General features: G+C 43.7%; 1 protein-coding gene across 1 annotated transcript in view; it reads left to right on the forward strand.

The window, feature by feature from the left end:
- The first annotated feature begins 12,096 nt into the window (after nucleotides 1-12,096).
- The window catches only part of eps8l2 (EPS8 like 2), a 143,856-nt gene continuing 141,544 nt past the window's right edge, over nucleotides 12,097-14,408 (forward strand). The window contains exon 1 of the mRNA XM_046342961.1: nucleotides 12,097-12,465. The gene's annotated coding sequence lies outside the window, so the exon portion shown is untranslated. The remainder of the gene's footprint in view (nucleotides 12,466-14,408) is intronic.

Here is a 14,408-nt window from a genome sequence, read left to right on the forward strand (position 1 = left end):
TCTGGCTCTCGACCCGAAACCTACCCCTCCGCGTGCCCTGCCGGAAGCTTGGGCCACAGTGTGTAGGGCCGTTCAAAGTCCTGAGGAGAATAAACGAGGTGTGTTATCGATTACAACTCCCTTCCTATTATCGTATTAACCCCTCGTTTCATGTGTCTCTCCTCAGGCCGGTGGTAGCTGGTCCCTTACAGGACGGTGAGGTACTGGAGGTCCCTCCTCCCCCTCTGGACATTGAGGGGTCCCCGGCGTATACGATACGGCCCATTTTGGACTCGAGACGCCGGGTGAGGGGCCTGCAGTACCTCGTGGACTGGGAGGGGTACGGTCTGGAGGAGAGGTGCTGGATACCCACCAGGGACATTTTGGATCCATCAATGTTGAGGGATTTCCATCGCCTCCATCCGGATCGCCCTGCGCCTTGTCCTCCGGGTCGACCTCGAGGCGCGCTGCGGGAGCCACGCGTCAAGGGGGGGGTACTGTCACGACTCTGACCGAAGGACACTCCCCTTCCCGTTCGGGTGGCGCTCGGCGGTCGTCGTTGCCGGCCTACTAGCTGCTACTGATTATTTCCTCCACCTCCTTATGTGTTGATTGAGTGCACCTGTTTTGAGTTAGGTAGTAAGGCTTTATTAGTCAGCCGGCCCGCAGTGTTCCTTGTGCGGGATTAATTATTGTGACCGTCTGTTTAGTGTACTTGTGTGCATGTCTATGGGTTTTGTGTTTTTCCCATTTTGTGTGTTTTCCCTGGACCGTTTAAGTCCCCCTGTTTGGGGGCATTTGTTTGTTCTTTACGCCCTGTGTGTTCGTGAGGGTTGGCTTATGTTCGCCGTTTCTCTGTGCATTAAAATAGCACTCACCTGAACTCTCTGCTTCCTGGGCCTGACTCCTCACCCACTACACTCAGATCATTACAGGGTCAAATGTTTTGGGTAGCCTTCCACAAGCTTTCCACAATAAGTTGGGTGAATTTTGGCCCATTCCTCCTGACAGAGCTGGTGTAACTGAGTCAGGTTTGTAAGCCTCTTTGTTCACACACGCCTTTTCAGTTCTGCTCACAAATTTTCTATAGGATTAAGGTCAGGGCTTTGTGATGGTAACTCCAATACCTTGACTTTGTTGTCCTTAAGGTTTGTAGGCCGTAGTCTGGCTTTTTTATGGTGGTTTTGGAGCAGTGGCTTCTTTCTTGCTGAGTGGTCATTCCTGTTATGTCGATATAGGACTCGTTTTACTGTGGATATAGATACTTTTCCAGCATCTTCACAAGGTCCACAATTTTTAGATATCCACAGATACACCTCCAATTGACTCAAATTATGTCAACTAGCCTATCAGAAGCTTCCAAAACCACAACATAATTTTCTAGAATTTTCCAAGCTGTTTTATGGCACAGTCAACTTAGTGTATGTAAACTTCTGACCCACTGGAATTGTGATACAGTGAATTGTAAGTGAAATAATCTGTCTGTAAACAATTGTTGGAAAAATTACTTGTGTTATGCACAAAGTAAATGTCCTAACCGACTTGCCAAAACTATAGTTTGTTCACAAGAAATTTGTGGAGTGGTTGAAAAACGAGTTTTAATGACTGCAACCTAAGTGTATGTAAACTTCTGACTTCAACTGTATATTACTGTAAATATGATTCACATTCCTTGTGTGTGATCATATATTTTGAAACATTGAATGTTAATATTGTTATACGTTTTGTTACCTCCTGTTTCAGGAAGTGATGTCACTGAGTACTGCCCCTGTTTAAATATATAGGACCTTCCACCCCCACCAGGGGTATGGATGCCTGATGAAGACCTGATGAAGGGTGGAAACATTGCTATAAATAAATATCACCTGTGAGAAGCAGTGTTTTCCTTTCTGTTTTCCATGAGTTGGCTTCCAACTCCAGAACCTAAATGTGCGTATGTTCTTCAACTTTTGCACCTGTGTAATGATCATGCTGTTTAATCAGCTTCTTGATATGCCACTTGATTTCTACAACCCGGAGTTCAAATTTCTTGGGAACAGAAATATATTTAAAAAAATAGGATGCCATGAAATTAGATTTGACATAACGTTTCACATCTAAATACATGACTAACATGTACTTCAATGTCTTTATCAGAGATGGAGCCATTTAACCATGTTTCCTAGACAACTGGAATATCAGGACACGAGTTCTGTAACCAACTGTCAATTGTGTCAATTTTTGTATCATACTTGTCACATTTAGGTGCATTAGCCCCCTACGAGATTTAACGTCAGATAGTGTATTCTGCTAACAGGCATAGGGACATATGCAGCTATTGGTTGAGTGAGCTGAGACTTTGCCAAGGTCCCTGGCCAACCATGTGAGAACAGAGTAGACTGGTCAATTTGGCAGACCAGAGCTGCTGCAGCAATGGACCAGTGGCTGCCAATGCTCCATTCTGGGTGTGAACAGGAAGTTTGGTGTGGCTCCTATTTTCGGGTTGGAGTTGCCATAGGGCGCAGCAGTGCCCCAGCCCTGTCCTGGGGATGGGAATAGGCAGGGTAACCAAAACTAGCCTGGGAGGGATGTTGTGGGGGGAATTGAGGAGGGTGGTGTGGAAGGAGGTGTTGCTGGAGAAGCTTCAAACTCTCAGTATATGAGGGCTGATGATGTGAATGATACATGGTGTGGACTGACTACATAATGTGCTGCACCACCCTTAACAGTGTTCTGCCAGACCCTAGGGTAGTGGTCGGTGCTGTGTAGAGCTGGGCTGTGATGGCCCGGGTCTAGTGGAGCTGTGCGGAGGTGGAGCTGGTCTGGTAGAGCTGTGCTGAAGCGGCCAGGTCTGGTAGAGCTGTGTTGAGGAGGGGCGGGTCTAGTAGAGCTGTGTTGAGGTGGGGCCAGTCTAGTAGAGCTGTGTTGAGGCGGGCGGGTCTAGTAGAGCTGTGTTGAGGTGGAGCCGGTCTAGTAGAGCTGTGCTGAGGTGGTGCGGGTCTGGTAGAGCTGTGTTGAGGTGGAGCGGGTCTAGTTGAGCTGTGTTGAGGTGGAGCCGGTCTAGTAGAGCTGTGCTGAGGTAGAGCCGGTCTGGTAGAGCTGTGTTGAGGTAGAGCCGGTCTAGTAGAGCTGTGCTGAGGTGGTGCGGGTCTGGTAGAGCTGTGTTGAGGTGGAGCGGGTCTAGTTGAGCTGTGTTGAGGTGGAGCCGGTCTAGTAGAGCTGTGCTGAGGTAGAGCCGGTCTGGTAGAGCTGTGTTGAGGTAGAGCCGGTCTAGTAGAGCTGTGTTGAGGTGGGGCGGGTCTGGTAGAGCTGTGTTGAGGTGGAGCCGGTCTAGTAGAGCTGTGTTGAGGTGGAGCCGGTCTAGTAGAGCTGTGTTGAGGTGGGACAGGTCTAGTATAGCTGTGTTGAGGTGGAGCCGGTCTGGTAGAGCTGTGTTGAGGTGGGGCGGGTCTGGTAGAGCTGTGTTGAGGTGGAGCCGGTCTGGTAGAGCTGTGTTGAGGTGGGGCGGGTCTGGTAGAGCTGTGTTGAGGCTTAATGAAGGTAAATCCTCTGCTGTAGTGTTGGAAATGACTGGGCATCAACTCAGGATGTAATAATGACTGGGCATCAACTCAGGTTGTAATAATGACTGGGCATCAACTCAGGTTGTAATAATGACTGGGCATCAACTCAGGTTGTAATAATGACTGGGCATCAACTCAGGATGTAATAATGACTGGGCATCAACTCAGGATGTAATAATGACTGGGCATCAACTCAGGATGTAATAATGACTGGGCATCAACTCAGGATGTAATAATGACTGAGCATCAACTCAGGATGTAATAATGACTGGGCATCAACTCAGGATGTAATAATGACTGGGCATCAACTCAGGATGTAATAATGACTGGGCATCAACTCAGGATGTAATAATGACTGGGCATCAACTCAGGAAGTAATAATGACTGAGCATCAACTCAGGATGTAATAATGACTGGGCATCAACTCAGGATGTAATAATGACTGGGCATCAACTCAGGTTGTAATAATGACTGGGCATCAACTCAGGGTGTAATAATGACTGGGCATCAACTCAGGATGTAATAATGACTGAGCATCAACTCAGGATGTAATAATGACTGGGCATCAACTCAGGATGTAATAATGACTGGGCATCAACTCAGGATGTAATAATGACTGGGCATCAACTCAGGATGTAATAATGACTGGGCATCAACTCAGGATGTAATAATGACTGGGCATCAACTCAGGATGTAATAATGACTGGGCATCAACTCAGGGTTTTCAGAATACTAGTGGGATAAGGAGACATTTGACAAAACACCTGTTTTAACATTATCCCAAATCTTAACCCTTAACATGTACTGTTTCTGTTTACATTTCTGGTTATTTTGTGTTCATTATTTTTGTAAATTGTTATTCTTGACTCGTGCTGTACAAAAAAAACTGTTCCAAACTAGTTTTCTCCAGTAGAGGGCAGAGATGCCTTAGTAACTTTTACAAACCGAAGGGACATAGATTTTATGCCTCGGTTTCATAAGTCTCAAACAAGACAATACATTCCCTAACAGTTGGTGTCACAGTTGTAAGAGTTCCTTCACCTACATCACATCTATAGGTTACATTCAAACAGACATCAAATAACATGCAATGCACAACGGATCTCCTGTGTTCTTATAAGCAGCACATTTACAGCCATTCAGCAGGTACCAAATCACTCCCAGCACCTCCCCCTTGGCCCCAACTCTTCAACATGAACCCCATTGTTGTGTAGTGGATATTCCATCATATTGGTTACACCCTGAAATTCTGCAAACACCAGAGTGATAAGGCCAAGGGGGAGAGGTAGGGAGAGAATTGAGACAGGCTGATATTCTAGCTAGACCTTCTCAAATACCAATCTACCTTTATCACATACCTTTCTTTGGTAGGTAATGGCACTTTAAGCCATGTTGTTTATTACCCTTTACCTGCCTCCAGAGTCCCTCTCCCTCTCCACCCCCCTCCCTCTCTCTCTCTCCACCCTCCTCCCTCTCTCTCTACCCCCTCTCTTTCTTTCTCCCTCCCCCTCTCTCCCTCCCTCTCTCCACCCCCTCCCTCTCTCTCTCTCCCCCCCCTCCCTCTCTCTCTCTCTCCACCCCCTCCCTCTCTCCCTCTCCACCCCCTCTCTTTCTTTCTTTCTCCCTCCTCCCTCCTCTCTACCCCCTCTTTCTTTCTCCCTCCCCCTCTCTCTCTCTCCACCCCCCTCTCTCTCTCTCTCTCCACCCTCTCTCTCTCTCTCTCTCTCCACTCCCCCTCCCTCTCTCCTCTCTCACCCCCTCTCTTTCTTTCTTTCTCCCTCCCCTCTCTCTCTCTCCACCCCCTCCCTCTCTCTCTCTCTCTCTCTCTCTGTGTCTGTCCCCTCTCTCTCTCTCCCTCTCCACCCCTCTCTCTCTCTCTCTCTCCACCCCCATCCACTCCACTCACTCTCTCTCTCTCTGTGTCTCTCTCTCAATTCAATTCAATGGGCTTTATTGACATGGGAAACATGTGTTAACATTGCCAAAGCAAGTGAGGTAGATAATATACAAAAGTGAAATGAACAATAAAAATTAACAGTAAACATTACACATACAGAAGTTTCAAAACAATAAAAACATTAGAAATGTCATATTACGTATATATGCAGTGTTGCAACGATGTACAAATGGTTAAGGGTACACAAGGGAAAATAAATAAACATAAATATGGATTGTATTTACAATGGTGTTTGTTCTTCACTGGTTGCCCTTTTCTTGTGGCAACAGATCACAAATCTTGCTGCTGTGATGGCACACTGTGGAATTTCACCCAGTAGATATGGGAGTTTATCAAAATTGGATTTGTTTTCAAATTCTTTGTGGATCTGTGTAATCTGAGGGAAATATGTGCCTCTAATATGGTCATACATGGGACAGGAGGTTAGGAAGTGCAGCTCAGTTTCCACCTCATTTTGTGTGCAGTGTGCACACTGAGTCTGTACATAGTCAAAGCTTTCCTTAAGTTTGGGTCAGTCACAGTGGTCAGGTAGTCTGCCACTGTGTACTCTCCGTTTAGGGCCAAATAGCATTCTAGTTTGCGCTGTTTTTTTGTTAATTCTTTCCAATGTGTTAAGTAATTATCTTTTTGTTTTCTCATGATTTGATTGGGTCTAATTGTGCTGCTGTCCTGGGGCTCTGTGGGGTGTGTTTGTTTGTGAACAGAGCCCGAGGACCAGCTTGCTTAGGGGACTCTTCTCCAGGTTCATCTCTCTGTAGGTGATGGCTTTGTTATGGAAGGTTCTGGATTTTGATCATTAGCGGCTATCGGCCTAATTCTGCTATGCATGCATTATTTGGTGTTTTACGATGTACACAGAGGATATTTTGGCAGAATTCTGCATGCAGAGACTCAATTTGGTGTTTGTCCCATTTTGTGAATTCTTGGTTGTTGAGCATTACCCCAGAGCTTACAACCATGAATAACAATGGTTCTATAACTGATTAAAGTATTTTTAGCCAAATCCTAATTGGTATGTTGAAATTTATGTTTCTTTTGATGGCATAGAATGCCCATCTTGCCTTGTCTCTCAGCTCCTTCACAGCTTTGTGGAAGTTATCTGTGGCGCTGATGTTTAGGCCGAGGTATGTATAGTTTTTGTGTGTGCTCTAGTGCAACCGTGTCTAGATGGAGTAGTATTTGTGGTCCTGGTGACTGGACCTATTTTGGAACACCATTATTTTTTTTTATCTTACTGAGATTTACTGTCAGGCCCAGGTCTGACAGAATCTGTGCAGTAGACCTAGGTGCTGCTGTAGGCCCTCCTTGGTTGGTGACAGAAGCACCAGATCATCAGCAAACAGTAGACATTTGACTTCAGATTCTAGTAGGGTGAGGCCGGGTGCTGCAGACTGTTCTAGTGCCCGCGGCAATTCGTTGATATATATGTTGAAGAGAGTGGGGCTCAAGCTGCATCCCTGTCTCACCCCACGACCCGGTGTGAAGAAATGTGTGTGTTTTTTTGCCAATTTTAACCGCACACTTGTTGTTTGTGTACATGGATGTTATGTTGTATGTTTTTCCCCCAACACCACTTTCCATCAGTTTGTATAGCAGACCCTCATGCCAAATTGAGTCAAAAGCTTTTTTTTAAAATCAACAAAGCATGAGAAGACTTTGCCCTTGTTTTGGTTTGTTTGGTTGTCAATTAGGGTGTGCAGGGTGAATTCAGGTAATTTGGTAAAACGCCAATTTGACATTTGCTCAGTACATTGTTTTCACTGCGGAAATGTACAAGACTGCTGTTAATGATAATGCAGAGGATTTTCCCAAGGTTGCTGTTGACGCATATCCCACGGTAGTTATTGGGGTCAAATTTGTCTCTCTATCCCTCCCCTACCCCCCTCTCTCTCCCCTTTATCTCTCTCCACTCCCTCTCGTTCCACCCCTCTCCACGCACCCACCTCTCTCTCTCGCTCCCCCTGTTCTGCTCTCTTCCTTCAAACAGCATCTCTCACAGTGACAGCTATAGTTAATATTTAGCCTCAGACTCAAGGTTTCCAGAGTGACCTGCTTCAACACATTACAATTCTGCGTGTTACACACATGCAGTACCAACACAGGGTTTAAGCAGTCTGTGAACAGGCAAAATGAAGTTCTCTGTGGAATGTTTGCTTCTAACTGCTGGATGGAGACTTGATTAGCAGTGCAAGCCTGGGTGAAAATCTGTTTCTGCTCTCTTGACAAATTGTTCTGCTATGACAATTCCATAAGGAGTTGGAAAATGAGGAGAAACAGACCAGCAACCAGGCTCGTGGTAAAAGCTGCCTTTACTGGTTCTGACAGCAGACCTATCAGCTTGCAGCCAGCTCTTAGCAAATTGTTGTGAAAAAATGGTGTTTAAATACAATGCTATTTCTCTGTAAACAAATTAACTACAGACTTTTAGCATATTTATTATATATTATTTAACTTTTATTTAACTAGGCAAGTCACAGAGAAGGGCACTCAACATGTACTGCACTGACACAAATGACTGATGATTGGTTGAAAGAAATTGATAATAAGAAGATTGTGGGAGCTGTACTGTTAGATTTCAGTGCAGGATTTGATATTATTGACCATAACCTGATGTTGAAAAAACATGTGTCATGGCTTTTCAACCTCAGCTCTGAATCCACGATATGGCAATCTATCTAATAGAACTCAAAGCTAATGAAGTCACTGAAACCCTTATTAACAAAGAGTTGCAGTCTGTTTTGGAATGGGTGGCCATTAATAAACTGGTTCTGAACATCTCTAAAACTAAGAGCATTGCATTTGGTACAAATCATTCCTTAAGTTCTAGACCTCTGCTGGATCTGGTAATGAATGGTGTGGCTGTTGAACAAGTTGAGGAGACTAAATGACTTGGCGTTACTTTAGATTGTAAACTGTCAACCAACCAGAATTATTTTTTTGGGAGATCCCATGCTCTGTCAATGGAAAGCTATTGGTCCTACACAATTCCAGCTCCCAGATTGCAATTCCTATGGCTTCCACTAGATGTAAACAGTCTTTGTTCAAGGTTTCAGGCTTGTTTCTTCCAAAACGAGGAAGAATTTTGAGTATTGGTACTGGGAGTCACAGTTGGAAATCAGTCTGTAGGCACGCGACGAAGAGGATGCTAATTTGACTATTGAACATTCTTCTTTTTTATGAAATATTATAGTTTAATGACATTTTAGGGTACCTGAGGATTAAAAAGACGAAGTATTTTGACTTGTTTTAACAAAGTTTAGCTCTTTAGATTCCTTTGTCTGCATGTTGAACGAGTGGATTACTGAAATCGATGGCGCCAACTAAACAGATTTTTGGGATATAAAGAAGGATTTTATCTAACAAAACGACCATGCATGTTGTAGCTGGGACCCTGGGGATTGCAAACAGAGGAAGATTTTCAAAAAGTAAGTGATTATTTAATTGCTATTTGTGAATTTATGAAGCCTGTGCTGGTTGAAAAATATGTTGATGTGGGGCGCCGTCCTCAAACAATCACATGGTATGCTTTCGCTGTAAAGCCTATTGTAAATCGGACAATGCAGTTAGATGAACAATAATTTCAGCTTTTAACCTATGTAAGATACTTGTGTGTTCATAAATGTTTAATATTACGATTATTTATTTGAATTGCGCGTCCTCCAATTTCACCGGAGGTTGTCGACAGGTGTCCCGCTGATAGTTTGTGTGTATGTAGTGATATATAGGCAACGTGTTCCTTTAGAACAATGTAGGTAGTTCTGTCCTTAAGCTGTTCTTGTCTATTAACGTTCTGTATTAGGTTTCATGTTGTGTTTGGACCCCAGGAAGAGTAGCTGCTGCTATAGCAACAAGCTAATGGGGATCCTAATCAAACAACAACAACAAACAATCTCTCTCATTTATAAAGATTTCATTCAAACCAAATCAATAAACGTTAGTAATCTAAGAGGGGTCATAGTAGGCAGGGTAGCCTAGTGGTTAGAGTGTAGAGGCGGCAGGGTAGCCTGGTGGTTAGAGTGTAGAGGCGGCAGGGTAGCCTAGTGGTTAGAGAGTAGAGGCGGCAGGGTAGCCTAGTGGTTAGAGTGTAGAGGCGGCAGGGTAGCCTGGTGGTTAGAGTGTAGAGGCGGCAGGGTAGCCTAGTGGTTAGAGTGTAGAGGCGGCAGGGTAGCCTAGTGGTTAGAGTGTAGAGGTGGCAGAGTAGCCTAGTGGTTAGAGTGTAGAGGCGGCAGGGTAGCCTAGTGGTTAGAGTGTAGAGGCGGCAGGGTAGCCTAGTGGTTAGAGCGTTGGACTAGTAACCGGAAGGTTGCAAGTTCAAACCCCTGAGCTGACAAGGTACAAATCTGTCGTTCTGCCCCTGAACAGGCAGTTAACCCACTGTTCCTAGGCCGTCATTGAAAATAAGAATTTGTTCTTAACTGACTTGCCTGGTAAAATAAAATAAAAATAAATAAATGCATTTTTGCTGGCCATACTAAGAGACAAGTAAATAACAGAATGACAACAGCAAGAACATACCACAGAATACCACAACATGACATTTAACACACAGAACAACTTCAGACTGGTCCAGCTAGAACAACTTCAGACTGGTCCATCTAGAACAACTTCAGACTGGTCCATCTAGAACAACTTCAGACTGGTCCATCTAGAACAACTTCAGACTGGTCCATCTAGAACAACTTCAGACTGGTCCAGCTAGAACAACTTCAGACTGGTCCAGCTAGAACAACTTCAGACTGGTCCATCTAGAACAACTTCAGACTGGTCCAGCTAGAACAACTTCAGACTGGTCCAGCTAGAACAACTTCAGACTGGTCCAGCTAGAACAACTTCAGACTGGTCCATCTAGAACAACTTCAGACTGGTCCATCTAGAACAACTTCAGACTGGTCCATCTAGAACAACTTCAGACTGGTCCATCTAGAACAACTTCAGACTGGTCCAGCTAGAACAACTTCAGACTGGTCCATCTAGAACAACTTCAGACTGGTCCAGCTAGAACAACTTCAGACTGGTCCAGCTAGAACAACTTCAGACTGGTCCAGGTGAAACAACTTCAGACTGGTCCATCTAGAACAACTTCAGACTGGTCCAGGTGAAACAACTTCAGACTGGTCCATCTAGAACAACTTCAGACTGGTCCAGCTAGAACAACTTCAGACTGGTCCATCTAGAACAACTTCAGACTGGTCCATCTAGAACAACTTCAGACTGGTCCATCTAGAACAACTTCAGACTGGTCCAGCTAGAACAACTTCAGACTGGTCCATCTAGAACACTGGTCAGAACAACTGGACTGGTCCAGCTAGAACAACTTCAGACTGGTCCAGCTAGAACAACTTCAGACTGGTCCAGCTAGAACAACTTCAGACTGGTCCAGGTGAAACAACTTCAGACTGGTCCAGCTAGAACAACTTCAGACTGGTCCAGCTAGAACAACTTCAGACTGGTCCAGCTAGAACAACTGGTCCAGACTGGTCAGACTGGTCCATCTAGAACAACTTCAGACTGGTCCAGCTAGAATCTAGAACAACTTCAGACTGGTCCAGCTAGAACAACTTCAGACTGGTCCATCTAGAACAACTTCAGACTGGTCCAGGTGAAACAACTTCAGACTGGTCCAGCTAGAACAACTTCAGACTGGTCCAGCTAGAACAACTTCAGACTGGTCCAGCTAGAACAACTTCAGACTGGTCCATCTAGAACAACTTCAGACTGGTCCAGGTGAAACAACTTCAGACTGCTAGTGCAGTTACAATTCTCAATTGTTACATGATTGTAAATCTGATATAACTTATAAGTTACATACTCTTTATTTCACACAAACATGTGTATATTGCCTGCTGTTTTGAAAACAAGGCCCCTCATTACAGACGTAGGCTCAAGTGGTTTTACTGTAGAGATAGCCAGACTGAAACCGTGAAGTGAAATGGAACGAAGTTTGGATTCAGGCTACTAATTCACCTCTGTTTGTGAGCGAAACCTAAAGACTTCTACACGGTCATTTGTACCAGGACATAGAGATAGAGAAAGATAGGGCCTACCTAGACAAAGAGCCAGCGGTCATTCGTACCTGTTTGTGTCATTGAAACCAGGGCAATGTTCCACACCGTTGCTCCTCTTTCAGCCAGCAACTTGAAGCTGCCTCTCCCTTACCATACACAATTACATACCCGGAGACAGACTACCGACTGTACTTTGCAGACAGTAAATGTTAAAAAGGAATAACAATTATGAAGAAGAAAAAGCTATAAATGCATGGATACTGGAGTATTTTCTTTGTCTAAATGTCTTTTCAAATGTGTCTCATTTCATGCAAGACCCTCCGCCACTGTCTCATAGACTTGATGATTGAACTCTCTCTTTTGACCCCCCCCCTCCTTAATTTCTTAAATGTTGCCCACAAAGAATGTTAGTTTAAAAAAAGTGTTGTGATTTGACCATATACAGAGCATATTTGCAAGATAAAACTGAATTCAAACAACAAACACAACATAATGAAAGCCTGGTTTGGTGTTAGATTCAGGACGTACTTCACTAGAATATGCTATACCCCGCCCCCGACCTTCTGGGTTCCGCCCCTTCCCTCCCGCAGGTTGCGTTACCTGTACTCACACCTGTCACTCTCCAGAGCTGCTCTCCAAAGCTTTATCTCCCTGCCTCCGGAACTGGGCTACCCTACAACAGCGAGGACAAAGCAACTATATACATTTACATACCACTTTGTTTTAATACCGCAACTTCCGATCGCTCTGGCATCAACCTAGGAGGTTAGAGCCAAGTCGGCTTGACCATCAGCGTCATTATCCACCTCATTTATACAGACGTTTTGAAGACATACGTATTGGTTGTTGCAGTGAAATAATGGCACCTTGACCTCGTCCAGTCTATTCAGTGTTTTGGAGAGAAAAAAAGGCAACGCACGTTTTGTTCGTCACCAGTGTCCCATCAATAGAAGAGAGAGCGGTGAGATTCAGCGCTGACCTGGTAAGACTATTTGACTATTACATGTGATATTGGACCGGTTTGTTTCTCTATCTGTCCAGAGTTATGTCAATTGCAGGTGCATGTTTCTGGTATAGATAACGTCATGCATTTGACCCAAACCCTATGGCGTGCTATGTAGGGTTAATGTTTACCCTAATAATGGACTAAATGACCTTAAAGCTACTCGTTATAGCCCAAAGACAGCTACATGTTCTGTTTAAAGGAGAATTGGAAGCCCAAACAGCCAAAATTCTCTATCTTAAACGTGAATCGATTCTCAACTGCAGTACGGTTCTAGAAACATAAATCCCTGTACTTACATATCACATCAAATCATTTCACCGAATGCTAAATACGCACTTACTGTATACTGTTTTAACCGGGTTTAACACAGTTGCAGCCGACCGTATTTTTCAGTGACTACAGGTTTGGTGTCTTCCGTTTCCACACAGGTGTTGAGAGAAGCAGATAACTCATTAGAGCATGAAGACAGTCAGTCCTCTGGTGTCTGTTTTCAGTAAACAAGCGCCGTAACATGGAGATATGACCGTGGGGGAAACCCTAACCATATACAAAGGTGTGAATCAATTTAATGTAATTATTTCTCGGTGACATGAAAGATAAGGTCTTCATGCTTCCCTAAACTAACACATAAGGCTTAAAATAAACGCCTGAAACTTGATCCCCTGCATACTGGTCTTGACAAGAAGAAACACTGTCAGAGGAGGTTCACTTCTGCGCTGTTCAACCAACCTGGTCTCATAGCATTTCGTATTATTCTACACATAAATACTCCATTTAGTATGATACGTTACCTTTCGTATGGTACGTATTCATTTGTGGATGTCCATCACCCATTTCATATGATATGTTACGAATTTGTAAAACATATGATGGGTATGTTTTTGAATTCTACACTGAACAAAAATATAAACACACCATATAACGATTTCCAAGACTTTACTGAGTTACCGTTCACATAATGAAATCAGTCAATTGAAATAAATTCATTAGGTCTGTGTATTTCATATGACTGGGAATACAGATATGCATTCATTTGTCACAATATATATATATTAAGGGTAAGTGTATAGATCAGAAAACTAGTCAGTATTTGGTTTGACAATTTGTCTCGTGCAGTGCTTTGCAAATAGTTGATCAGGCTGTTGATTGTTGTCCCACTCCTCTTCAATGGCTGTGCAAAGTTGCTAGATATTGGCGGGAACTGGAACACACTGTCGTACACATCGATCCAGAGCATCCCAAACATGCTCAATGGGTGTGAAATGTCTGGTGATTATGCAGGCCATGGAAGAACTGGGACATTTTCAGCTTCCAGGAATTGTGTCCAGATCCTTGCGACATGGGACCGTGCTTTATCATGCTGAAACATGAGGTGATTGCAGCGAATGAATGGCATGACAATGGGCCTCAGGATCTTGTCATGGTATCTCTGTGCATTGAGATTAACCTCGTTTTTGAGCTAATTTTTTAGGCTAATAGTGATTTAACCTGAAAATAAAATGCATTATAATTGTATAGTTGTCGAAAATGAACACTCCTGTAGGAGCTTTTGTGACTAATTATGTAGTTAATGTATAATTCCAAACATAGGCCAATAATTATTATGGTTGTAACAGAATTATGGATTTGAGAAAAGTAATTTAAAAATGATTGATATGACTAGTTATCATATTAAGACAGAAAGTGTTGGTAACATGCGTCTCTGTATATCTATAAGCAGAGAGATATAAAACACATCGAACGTTGGTTACATGGTGATAATCCTCGATCATAAGGTTATATTAGGTTATAAGGTTCAGAAACCTATCTTTCTTCGCAAAAATCTATTCCACTGACCGCATTATTACGTGAATCCAATGACCGTCAAAGGTTTATGTTTATGACAGTATTATGTGAGTCCAGGACATTGGTCTTGACAG

The sequence above is a fragment of the Oncorhynchus gorbuscha genome, linkage group LG01 (genome assembly GCF_021184085.1).
Source record: "Oncorhynchus gorbuscha isolate QuinsamMale2020 ecotype Even-year linkage group LG01, OgorEven_v1.0, whole genome shotgun sequence".
Lineage (NCBI taxonomy): Eukaryota > Metazoa > Chordata > Actinopteri > Salmoniformes > Salmonidae > Oncorhynchus > Oncorhynchus gorbuscha.